At 46.9% G+C, this 13,330-nt stretch overlaps 2 pseudogenes; one reads left to right on the plus strand and one right to left on the minus strand.

Annotated features, from left to right (window-relative positions):
• LOC139604941 (zinc finger protein 418-like) overlaps positions 1–13,330 on the minus strand; it is a 284,346-nt pseudogene that overhangs the window by 232,959 nt on the left and 38,057 nt on the right.
• LOC139604888 (uncharacterized) lies at positions 1,184–12,553 on the plus strand (annotated as a pseudogene).

A 13,330-nucleotide genomic window follows, 5' to 3' on the forward strand; every position in this document is an offset into this window, starting at 1 on the left:
GCTGTGCGCTCAGCCACTCGCCTCCAAGTTTCTTGAAATACACTGTATTGTACTGGCTGGAATGAAATAGTAGCAATATGCATGATGTCATAAGGTGCAAGCATATCTGCATTAATTACACATATTAATTGCATTACCTCTGAGGAATTAATGCCATACTGAGCCACTTTGGATTGGAGATCTTGCACAACCTTCCAGACAAAGACGTGATGACTGTCATCCTGCCCTCTTCCAGGAGCTGCTTTAAAACCTGGAAAAGCCATAGGGTTATCACAGGCAACATTTGCATTAGCACTGTTCTCCTGAGGTACTCTTGGAGCACCTAATCTTTCTATCATGTCCCAATTCTTTTCTTCAGCTGCTTTCTTCCTAACAAATTCCCAAAACTCCTGAGTGTCCAGGTTTAGAGCAAATTTGGGAGAGAATCCCCCAAAGGAGCTCCAGTAGGAAAGCAGATCCAATCTGCTCTTCTCCCCACAACTGGTCTGGGAGAAAATACCTCCTTGGAGAAAGGTGGAAAAAACCTGTCTATTAAACAACAAAACCTTAACAATATCAAACAATAAAATCTCTTGCCACTACAAAAGAAATGACAAACTGAGAAAGTCCCTCCCCGGGTTGCGGCTCAGCTCACTCTGTCTCTGATCAGTCCCTCCGGTGCTGGAAATGTTGCAGGCCAGGCCCGGCCTGGTGGGCCACAGATGCAGCTGCCCGTGCTCCCCTGGGTGTTCAGTCCAGAGCGGGTTTCAAGAGCTCCAAGGAAAAGGGAAAAAAACAAAAGTCCCCACAGTAGGGAACTTCTTTGCCTCAGCTAGCTAAAACTAACTAAAAGCAAAAGAGAGCTCTGTCCCACTGTCAGTCCATCCGCAGACAACAACAGTCCAGGGGCAGAAATGTGGAGGAGTGAGTACGGTGTCTGAAAAAAAACTGCTGCTTCTTCTCTCCCGCTGCTTCACTCTCTGGAACACTCTTAAAGGTGCAAAACTTATTATTCAACATAATATAAGGTGCAAAACTTATTATTCAACATAACATAATTGGGGATAAAAGCATCATATAGTCAACCCAGGACACTGAGGCCCTCAAGGAAGCCCAGTTACTTGACGTGGGGGCAAAGTCCATGGGGCAGTAGGGCTACAGCTATTAGAAGGTGAACTGTCAACAGTTCCCTGCCCCAACTCCGATGTTACTGCGGGAGACTCATCACTTGATTCGCTGTCGCTGTCACTGTCAGGTAATGGAGGACACGACCTTGGAGATTGTTCATGCAGCTCAGAGGGGAGCGAGGGGGCAGATGGCTGGGCTAGAGCAGAGGGAAACAGGGGGGCAGAAGACTGGGTTTCTCTCTCTGCTAAAGACATTTCAGCTACCTGGGGCAGTGGTGTGGTGTATACAGGCACCATCAGGAGCTGCTGCGCAGCTGTGACATAAAGAGGTTTAGGAGTCTGAGAAGGAGATACTATGGCAGTTTTCCCAGAAGCTTTGGCAGCTGTCCCAGAAGCTTTGGCATCCAGCCCAGAAGCTCTGGCAGCTTTCCTGGAAGCTTTGGTAGCCTGCCTGGTAACTTGCATGGCACCTGCACCTTCTTCAAGGATAGATTCACCAAGTTCCCCATCAGAGGCCCCCTCTGCCTCATCCCCTTCATCAGTTTCTGTTATCAACCCCGATTCTTCATCCACATCCTGCTCTGTTTGTTCTCGCTCGGTTTTCCATTCCTTTAATGCCTCAAAAAGCAATCCCCAGGTAACAGCTAGATCAACAACAGTTTTATCTCCCACTCAGATGACTTCCTACAGTCTGTCCCTGACTTTTTCCCATGCTTTAACACTAAATGCTGTGTTGGGATCAGTGCCAAAATCCTGTGATTTAGCCCACAGCAATATACTACGAAGGGCATAGTCTGAAGTATTAATTCCCTTATTTCTTAACAAAACTTTCCATGTAGCCAAAACAGTCTCTTCTTCATTAGATAAATTATTTCCCATTATTACTAGTTGGTGGCTCACCTACTTCCAGGTGTCTTGATAGGAGAAAATCAGGTCTGGACTTCCCTGTGGCTTCCACCCGCCATTCTCAGCTGCACCAATGCCGCCTCCCCCACTACGTCCCAGTGAGTCATGGCTGCCAGTCTCTAGGAGCCCGTATGGGTCCAGATCAAGTATGTTCTTAAGGGTGTTGAATCACATCAGGGTCACCAGATGTCACTGTCAGGCCAGTCATGACACAAGGCAGAGACCACAAGCAGTCTCAGATGGCAACTCTTTATTATCGAACATGGCTGACCTTTTATACACTTTCTAATTGTTTATACTTCTTCTACCCTAACTATTGGCCACCATAAATCAACATAACATCATTGGTAATAAGTTACAGTGACTTCAACTGACTTTCTAAAAATACTTCATCCAGCTGCAAAGTTCTCTTCTTATCTTTCTTCAATTCCTCACTTCTCTTGGTCTCCTTAGTTACAGCCTTGGAGAGAATCCTTATCAACTTCTTGCTTGTTTGCTTTCTTCTCACTCCTTTAGCTAACAGGCCCGCTGTTGGCCCCTTCCACACAAAGGCATTTGCTATACCAGCCCCCACAGTAAGGTTCATTAGTAACGGTTGCCCTATGCTGAAGGCACACAGGTGGTTACATGCCTCTATCATTTACAGCAGGATGGGCTCCTCCTTAGACAAGGACTTCAGAAGTTTTTTACAATTCTCATTAGCATTTTCAGCAGCTAATTTTGAAAGCAACACCTGTCTGGCAATGTCATTCTCAATTTGTCTTTTAAGAGCTTGTTTCAAGCAGCCATTGAATTGCATATAAGGCTCCGCCAGTCCTTGCTTTACATAAGTAAATACTTTTTGGGGGGCTCACAGCATCAGGAACCTTTAAAAATGTGCTATGCGCAGCTTCAGTAATACCCTCAAGGGCCTCACTAGGAATGTGGGTTTGCCCAACAGGGTCTGAGTGGCTTCCTTCTCCGGCCAGGTGGTCAGTCATGAGGGCTGCAATATTCTGGTTTGCATGTCCCACAAATTTCACAAGCAAAGCTTCGAACCCCTTTTTCCACTGAGCGTCTGTGGAGGCCGGTGGGCCTACAGAACAAAGGCCATTATAGACCTTTGGACAGACAGACAGACCCCAACTTGGAGAAATCTCCCCTGTTCAGGGCAATTGAGCAGACCCTCTTCCAGGATGCTTTGTTGTATATGCAAATGTACCCAGTTCTACTTCCCTGGTTGGACTGTTGGCCTCTCCCTCCCTTTTTCCTTATATTTATGTCCTTGAATGTTCTCCCTTCCCTGCTTATCCATTGGCCCCATATTGCCTCAGTGTCCCACCCTCTTTACCCTATTGGCTGCCACCCCTTGTCTCCCCTCTTTACTGCCCTGAGCCCTCAGCCCATTGGCCCTGATGCTCTGCTCCGCCCCCCTCTTTTCCCCTGTATTTAAACCCAGACCTTCCACTGTTCTTTTTGTCTTTGTCCCTGAACCCCTTTGTGCATGGCTGGAATAAACCTCCTTCTCTGGCATCCGTACAAAGACCCTTCCCGTTTCTTTGTCGTTGTTGATTCTACAAGAGAAGTGTGTGCTGCAGTGATTGTGTGTGTGTGTGTGTGTGTGTGAGTGCCTGTGCCACCGAGCGGCTTCATTACTGGAGACACTTCTGGAAGGTCACGGCTCCGCTGCCTCTCTCTCAACCACCAACGGGCTTGTGGCTTGTGACAGCTGGCAGCCTGAACAGGGACCTGTCCGGAGCATTCCTGGAGGTGTCTTCAGTAGCTTTTTGGCTACTGAAGTTAAGCCATGTTCGGAGCAGCCAATTCCCAGAGGAGACTCCTAAGTTTTATTGGGGGAATCATACAGGCGACCGGCAACGTTCTTGAGGCGAGAAGATTGGTTGAAGCTGACAGACAACCTGGAGAGGTTTTGTTGACCCACTGTCATGTGAGTACTATATTTGGGGGTCACCCTTTTTTGTCTTTCCTTTGCCTTCTTTTCCTCTTGGATGTTGGGAGGAAGTGTGGGGATGGGAGCCAAACTGATCCACCCACACAGGGAAGTTTATACCCAAGTTAAAGGAATCCTTGTTGGAGAAAATTTTCATTTTTCAAAGGGAGATTTAAAATGTTTTATTCATTGATTGTTCAAGTATTTTCCTGATGTTATGAGAGAATTCATTCTAATGAGTTCTGGGACCATATAGGATAAAGATTCTATGTTCTTTGAGTTAAAGGGGATCTTTCAGTGGGGAAATTTTATCCTTTGGCCTTATTGCTAAGTCTGTAGAAAATGTTGGGAAACATTCGGGACCCCAGTTTAACACCCCTTCTCCCCGTTCCTCCCCTCACATCCCTAAACTCTCTTCCCTGCCTCAGGGAGGATCGGGAGATGGATCCTGCCAGCAGGCAAAGGGTTGCTACCATCACCCTGACATCTCCCAGTGTCCTCTGTCCCCTCTCCAGTGCAGCACTGGCCATGCTGCCTTGGGCTCTCTCCTAACCCTCTTACCAATGCCCATGTACCCAGTTCTACCACCCCCAGTTGTTCTCCCAGATGGTGCCAGGAATGTGGCCAGCCCCGCCATCTTGTCTTTTCCCTCTCCAAGTTTTTCTGCCCTTTCTCCACAAAATGGTGCTGACCCCACAAAGGCAATGGCCATTTTGTCACCTCCCTGTTCTGCCAAAAATGACACCTCTGACCCTCCTCCCACTTTCTCTATTCCTGTAATCGCGCCCTGCCCCTCCCTTCTGTGTCAGGAAGTGTGTCCATGTTGGGACTTCCCCTCTCTATCGGGAATCCCCTCCCCATTGTGCACACCAACCCTACCCCTTCCTCTCTTGACTCCTCCTGATGGTCCCTCCCATTCCCATTCCCACAACATTGGAGCCAGAAGTGGTGATGACAGCGACCAGAAGGAGCCCATATTGGCTTCCACAGCTGCCCACAAACAGGCAGATTCTGGCTGCCCCAAGAGGCTCCATGCAGTCATCAAGTGCCCTCCATCCTCCTCGGAGGATGAGAGTAGGGATTCTGCAGACCCGGATTCCAGTCCTGAGTTTGAGGATCACTGGGCCTCAAGCTGCAGAGGGAAGCCACTGGGAGGGCTCAGAGCTCACCAAAAAGATTGTGGGCTTGCCAATTATATGTAAACACAGCAGAAGAGTGACTGCAATCAATTCCTGGGAACCGATCCCCTATGGGGAATTGAAGGAGCTCTGCAAAGTGGCTAAGGAATATGGTTGGGGGTTGCATTTCTTAAAAAAATTTCTGGAAGCCACCTTCTCTTCCCGTGTCTTGGTCGTGCATGAAAATAAAAATATCATGAATTGCCTACTCTCCCTGTGTCACAATCCATCCTTACGAACGGGTTTCGTGATTGTTCGTGGATTTGATCTCAGGGTGCAAAAAACCGACACGGCACAGGGGGGTTTGCAGTGATAATCAAAACAAATGCACCTTTATTGAATAACCAAATGCGTTGGGGAGGAATTGGGGAAAAAAGGGAAAAATAAGGAAAAGAGGGAGGAAGAGAAAGGAAGGTATATAGCTACCAAACATAGAACAGCCAAGTCCTTTGATGTCCAGCCAATGGAGTTCACCAGGTCACGTCTGGGGAGATCTTGAAATCTCTCACTAACTCAGAGGTTTTTTTTATTGTGAGGGAGGGGAGGAAACAGATACAATAAAGAATAGATGTAACAGGTAGTCCATGTTCTCAGCAGTAAACGAGAGCCATTGTCTTCTTGGTCCAGTGGTCACAACCTGCAGGCAAACATCTCGCTTTGGTCAGCTTGCCTCCCCCACACACCTGCCCCGGGCTGGGGGTTTCAGTGCCAGTCCTTGGAAGGAGCAGAGGGGCCTTTTCACATGGGGGTTTCATGTCTCACTCCTTGATGGAGAGGCTCCTTACATCTCAGTCTGTCTGTCACGGTGGTTGTAAAACAGGTGAGGGTCTTCTGTGGGGGGAGCACCCAAGACTCAGGAGAAGTCCAGCCAGGCCGAGAGGTGGGACAGCTTCCAAGGCTATTGCTGCAAAAAGGCAAGATGCCCCCTTCTTCTTTCATTGGGCTCAGTGCAGCATACAGCAAACAACACCTGTGAACAATAGCTTAGCACTGTGCTCAGGTCTTGGAGCCGTTGGCATGTAACTTTCTCCAACAGGGCCAGAAACTTCAGACAAGGGTCTCTTCTTCAGTGGTCCCCAATGACGATCGTGAGGCAGATGAGAGAAACTTTGGACAGAGTCTCACACCCCGGTCCAGTACATGCTGTGGGAGAGGCAGTAAAAAAGGCATCTCAAATCACTGGCGGACACATATTCAAAAGATGCCAACAAACCAAATTTAACCCTTGAACAAATGGCAAGAGAAGGTGACTTCCAGAAGCCACAAGACCAAGCAAAGGACTTACAAGAAGCTGCACTCAGTGGCATCACCACTGCTGCAAAGACATCCCTGCTCCTCACTCTCGACGACACCCTACATACACAGAGCTTCACTAACATTAAACAAGGGCAAGTGAAATTTTCATGAAATTTGTAGACAGACTTAAAGTTGCACTTCAGTGACAAATAGAAGGCCCAGAGGCCAAGAAGGAAGTGCTAAATAAAATGGCCTTGGCAAAGGCAAACAATGAGTGCAAAACAATATTAAGAGCTCTCCCCTTTGACCCAGAACCTACAATCAACCAGATGGACGAGGCCTGCAACAAATTATCTTCCACTGAACACACCGTGGCAAGGGCAATCTCTAAGGGAGAGGGCCTTTTTAACATCCCAAGATGCTTCAAAATGTTTTAATTGTGGGGAACTGGGCCTTTTTTTGAAGGACTGTCCAGAATACAAAATGCCTAAAGACCAGCAGCCACCAAAGAGGTGCCATTCATCACACTGTATGGATTGCAACAGACATTCTAACAACTGTTCTCAGTTTTGTTATCACCAGTAACCTCACCACCACCAGCAGCATTATCAGCCAAAAAACTTCCAACAGACTGCAGGGTGGCCCCGTGTGAAGACAGCAAATGGAAAGCTGTTTCACTGTACCCTCCCCACTATTCTGGAGGTCCAATACGTGGGAAATTCCCGCAGAGCTCTTCATACTCCGAACAACAGACCAGAGTGACCAAGGCTTTCCAGCAAGTTCAGGTCAGGACGTGACACCAACTGGTGAGTGCTTTGTCTATACAATTTGATGACTCTGCTTTCTATCGTATTCCCACCAGAAAATATGGACCCCTAGAGGGCCTGAGGGATGTGCTGGTAATAGGTAATTGTATTCATGGACCAAATGAAATACATATTATAGTGGAAGTACAAACTGTTGGGCCAACTGACGAAATCACAGTCACTTTCTGCTGCACAAAACCACCACACTTCCTGCACAGAGAGACTGTGATCACCCAAGCCTTTTTATTGCCATTAAGCATAGACAATATCCCAGAGCACCCAATGGCATTCTGGGTTGAAATCATGGGCCAAGACAAGCCCCTTATAAAGTGCAGTCAGTTGAATAAAGGTAATGACATCCACCTACAAGGGATGGTGGACACAGGGGCCAACGTTACTATCATTACACAACCTCAATGGCCCCTGAACCAGGAGCTGACTCCTGTTATTGGAGTCACCTCAGTGATTGGAGGAGCCGCCATCTCCATGAGGAGAGAGCGTATTATCACAACAGAGGGACTGGAGGGCCAAACTGCCACCATCAGGCCATTTGTAGTCAGGGCACCCACCACCCTGTGGGCCAGGGACCTGTTGTCCCAGTGGGGAGCTTGATTTGATATTCCACCTCTGTCCCGGGATTTCTATTTGGGGCCACTGCAGAGTGCACCACCCCACAATCACCTGGAAGACTGACACCCCACCGTGGGTGCATCAGTGGCCACTCTCAACAGAGAAATTACATACCCTCGAGCTTCTAGTGGAGGAGCAGTTCTCCAAGGGCCACATTGTACCTACCAACAGCCCTTGGAACTCCCCTGTCTTTGTTCTCAAAACACCTGGCAAGGACAGGTGGACGCTCCTCCATGATCTTTGTAAAATTAACGAAGTCATTGCAGTCTGGCCTTCTCTCTCCCTTCATGCTTCCCCATGATTGGAGACTGGTGGTCATAGATATCAAAGGCCACTTTTTAAACATCCCTCTCTATCCTCGAGATGCTCCCAGACTCGCTTTTTCCATCCCCTCCCTGAACAGGCACATCTGAAGCGGTACCACTGGCAAGTCCCCCCACAAAGTGAGAAAAACTCACCCTCTGTGCCAGTGGTACATGGCCAATGTCCTATCTCCCACCCAAAGGACCTTCCCAGATGCCATCATACTACATTAGATGGATGACATTCCATCGTGGTTTGAAAAGACAGATGTCTGCTAAGGAAGGCAGGAGCTTCCTGTGAAATGGAAAATGTAATCTCCCTCCCTCTGAATTATTATAATTTTGAAATTAAAAAGCTCTCAAGCAAAGATATGGGAATAAGAATAACAGTTCTTTGCTAGGAAAACTAAAAATACAAATGCAATAGTACAAACAAAAAACCCCACTGGCAGAGTCAGAATATGACCTGACACCCTGTGGGTCAGTGTCGTTATAGGGTATGACACAGTATAAAAGTACACGACTCCATCAAATGGGTGCAAGAGAGAAATTTATTAAACCAACGTAGCTTTTATAGTTCTTCCAGATATTTACACCCATCTAACACATATACAATGCCCATTGGCCATAAAAGAGAAACAAAGTGCCTCGTAGGCGACCAGGGAGCCACATCACTCTGGGAGCCAGCCAGAGTCCATATCTCCCAACTTTCTCTCCTTCCTCTGGTCTCCATGGTAATGACCTTGGTGTTCCTTCAGGAGAGATATAGGGCTTCTCCTTATCTTCAGGAGGCCTTGCTAGCTCACAAGGACAGCACAGAATGTCTTTCCCAAAGGTCAGGATGGTGGTAGCAGTCCTATTAAATGGAGGCTGCAGTGCTCCTGGAGTGACAGGTGGGGTTTTGTTGAAGCAGTGATCCTGTAGAAGGGTGGAGTTTTCCTCTGAAGCTCCAGTGGTGGCATAGATGGGCCTGGACTTCCTCTGGGAATGCAGTGGAAAAGAAAGCTGCTCCTCTGGGAATCCAGTGGGAAAAGGCTGTCTCTCTTCTTCCAAATGTCAAATTATATCCAGGTAGGAATGCTTGGCTCCTCCCTCTGGCCGGAGCATCTCACAATGGGATGATGAATTTTTCATCAGTCATGCAGTGACACTCAAGGGCCCAATAACAGAAGATATCTCCCAGAGGGGGGATTGTTGAGGAAGAGATAAAGTAAACTGTTGTAAGAGACGGTCTGAAGTTTCCCTCATTTGCCTCACGACCATCACAAGGACAGAGAGGAAGACCCTGAGGACCCTGGCTGGAGTTCTGGCCTGGTTGGGGTGGATGCTCGCCAAGTGATTGTTTGCAGCTGTGCTTGCTGTGCCCCCACGTTACAACTGCTTCGAGCAGGGGCTGACAGGGAGCGGCTTGCTCTGTACACTTACACCTGCTTCACCATCCCTGCTCATCACAATGGCCCATGAATTTCCCCACCTCTTGGCCAGATGAACTTTCTGGGGTAACTCTGGTGATCCCCCCATAGAAGATCCCTCATATGCCTCACAAGCACTGTAAGAGAAGCCTCCTCCCAAGGACTGAGACTGAGTCCCTTAAAATTCTAACACAGGGGCGCGGGCCTGACTGAAGTGGGATGTTTGCCAAGTGTTGCCTGCAGGTGTGTTTGCTGCACCAAGACTGGTTTCTCATAGACACCAATCCTGAAAACAATGGGTCTTGCTCACCGCTGAGATTGATTTGTCCTGTTTTGGATCATGGACTTTCTGTACTCATTTTCAATAGACTTATTCTCCATTGTCTTTTATCTGTTCTCCCCTTGGTGGATGACTATAAAAGACCCCTGAGTTAACCAAAGAATTTGAGATTCGCCCCAACGTGACAAGATGGATCTATTGGCTGGACCATGAGGATTTTGTCTCTCCGTTGGTAGCTATTCCCACCCCTGTCTTCTTCTCTCTCCCTCTATCCTTTATCTCCTTTCTAATCCTTCTATTGCTTCTGCTGTGGGCACTCAATAAAAGGTGCATTTGTTTTGATCAAGACTGAAATCCCCTCTCTGTTGTTTTTGCACTCTGAGATCAGTTAATGAACCATCACAACCCCACTTGTACGAGCGGATCGTGACATTAAATTGCCATCATGGACAGGATTCTGACAGACAGAGGGGTTTGCAGGGTTGTGTGTAGTCTGTAACAGGGGAAGGATGTTTCACTCCAGCCGCACCGAGCCCGATACCCTGAAAGGGGTGAGCGGTTGTCTAAAAAGGAAAGGGAGTGACTCAAATTTCCCACAAACTGCACATGCCTAGGTGAAAAGCACCCCCATACTCAATTGAGGGCTCTGCCTTCAGAATTTCACAAAAGATCTCTTAGTGCAAAAAGGGAAACTGTTTTTGTGTATGTGTGAATCTGGACTGTCTGGGAAGTGAAGGGACTACTTGAAGTAACTGAGTAGAACCTCCCAGGCACACTTAGTCTCTTCACCCACCCAGGGAAGCAAGGGAAACACAGCAGAGGCTGTGTGGTTGTGTGCCTTAAGTCTACACCTCCCTGTCATGGTTTTGGTCCCTTCACAAAATGACGGAAAACCTCAGCGCAAAAGTTAAAGCTGAATTTTATGCTCTACGAGCCAAACACAATGCCAAACCTTCTCCCGGAGGAGAAGAACGGGCACAAAGTAACTGATTTAATTTGGAAAATGTTATTGATGGAGTATGTTCTTTACAACATGAAACAAAATTTAAACTGGGCAAAAATAAAACTGTTCTCTGCTCAGTTTTGGGAGCTTGTCTCACAGCAGCTATAAAAACTCTCTTAAAGTGAAGAAGTGAGGAAAAAGCTATAATGGACTCCCTTCAAAGCCTAGTTGAAATTTGGAAAAAAAATTAAATGAAGAAAAGAATGAGATCCATCTGTTACAAGCTGCCCTTAGAGAGGAACATGTTAAGAATTCACTGAATGCTGATTCCTCAACACAGGCAGAGGAAAAGAAACTCCTCACATTAAACAGATTTATCCCCATAAGGAACTAGAGGCAGCAAAAAAACTGTGGAGAAAACTGCTGCCCTCATTTGAGACCCTTGGTTAAAACAGAATATAATTATATTAATGATGAAGATTTTGAACCACATATCACAACTAAACAAATACCATTCAGCACTACCAAATTGGCTGAGCTGAAGAAAGAATTTGGGTGCCTCCCACAAGAATCGGAGATAGAATATGTCTTCCAAGTGTCCCTCACTGGTGGAGATCAAATTAAATTAACTGAACAGGAGGCCAGTGGGTACTGGGGACATGGAGTTTTCCTAACAACAGGAGATAAGCGTGACACGTGGTCCCTGACACAATGTGTGCCTTTCTGGGCCGGGGGAATTAATCCTTTGGAAAGGGGAGACCCTTTAGCTATAGTCAGTGCCCCCGACCAGCTTTTGGAAGGCGCCCACAAAGCCACCTGCCTGCAAATGATTCATGAAAAAGGTTGATTCCTGGTTTTCAGTCACCAGTGCAATTACCTGTAAAGCCTGAAATTATGACTCCTTTAATTTGAGGGCTTCCTAAACCTACAGCAATTACTTTACAGAAAACCATAATGGCCTTGGGTCCCATAGAGAGACTAGATAGATTCCTTGGTAACCCCACTGACCAAACTGGATCTACTGATCCTGGTTTCACTCCATACTCCATCCCCTCACAGCCCCCAGCTTCTCAATCTGATTCACCTGCCAGTAGCCGTAAAGTTTGGGCATGGAGCGAGGTTGCAGTAGATTTGATTAATTACAGTAGATGATATGGACCTGTAAAAACCCTGGAGGAGAAATCAGAAAAAACAAATGGTGTTTGGTTTATCACGGCTCCTCACGGTGAAAATTTAGGGAAGGGAAAACAGATCTCTAACCACCACCATTGGTGGTTGTTGGAAGTTAAAAGGGGGGTCCCCAGAGAGGTGATGGATGGTTTGCCCCTTGATAAATTACAGAAAATAATAACTAATTGGCACTATTGAAAACCGAATTTATCGGTTCAACCCAGTGCACCCCTCCCTTCTCAGAATCCAGCCAGTGAGCCAAAAGAAACCCTCTCCCAGCCTCTCCCTCAGAATTTAGGATGTGAGCCAAAGCAAACACAGAACCAGAGAAACTAGGCTCTCCATCCCTTATAGGTGAGCAAAGGGCTGGAGCATGGATGTATCTGAGAATGCTCACTAAACATAAATCAGGAGATATATTGATCACAGCTATCACAGGCCTCAAACAGGCACTTGTAACCTTTCTGATTGCCACTGGGGCACAAATCTCTGCACTAACAAAAAGGATGCCCAGAAGTGTAGAATTGTTCCAACAAAGAAACAATGTTGTGCTTTAAATGCCCTAGGAACTACAGAATCTATGAATGTGGCATTAATAAAACTCACGCTCCATGGAGAGGGGTGTGGGAAAGACATTCTGTGCTGTCCTTGTGAGCTGTCAGGGCCTTCTGAAGATAAGGAGAAGCCCCATATCTCTCCTGAAGGAACACCAAGGTCGTTACCATGGAGACCAGAGGAAGGAGAGAAAGTTGGGAGATATGGACTCTGGCTGGCTCCCAGAGTGTCGTGGCTCCCTGGTCGCCTGCTGGGAACTTTGTTTCTCTTTTATGGCCAATGGGCATTGTATATGTGTTAGATGGGTGTAAATATCTGGAAGAACTATAAAAGCTACATTGGTTTAATAAATTTCTCTCTTGCACCCTTTTGATGGAGTCGTGTATTATTGTACTGTGTCATACCCTATAACGACAGAGGAGAATGAATTAGTTCTCAAAATGGTAATTGGGGATATTCCAAACAATTAGGGATGGATATTTTTGCTGGGAGGCAGTGGGAAGATTCTGAGGGATTCCTGTGGTCATTTGGCGTGCCACGTCTTAACATTAGACTGCTCCAAGCTGCATCCTCCTCACTGTCTAGCAAAATTATTCATGTAAAACAATACCCTCTACCTTCTGGTGCCAAAGAGGGCATCAACTGGTTATACAGGACTTGTGAGACCAAGGAGTAATAGTCAATACCCATTCTCTTTTCAACTTGCCAGTGTGGCCAGTTTGGAAACCCAATGAGAAGTGGAGGCTGACAGTAGACTTCTGCAGGCTTAATGCCAACACAGACCCTCTTACAGCAGCGGTTCCAAATTTGGCTGAATTAATGACATCAATTCAAGAAAAAGTTCACTCAGTCATGGGACCTATAGATGTCAAAGAC

This window comes from Agelaius tricolor, unplaced genomic scaffold, assembly GCF_023055355.1.
Source record: "Agelaius tricolor isolate 1412-34295 unplaced genomic scaffold, bAgeTri1.0.p SCAF_57, whole genome shotgun sequence".
NCBI classification, from domain to species: Eukaryota; Metazoa; Chordata; class Aves; order Passeriformes; family Icteridae; genus Agelaius; species Agelaius tricolor.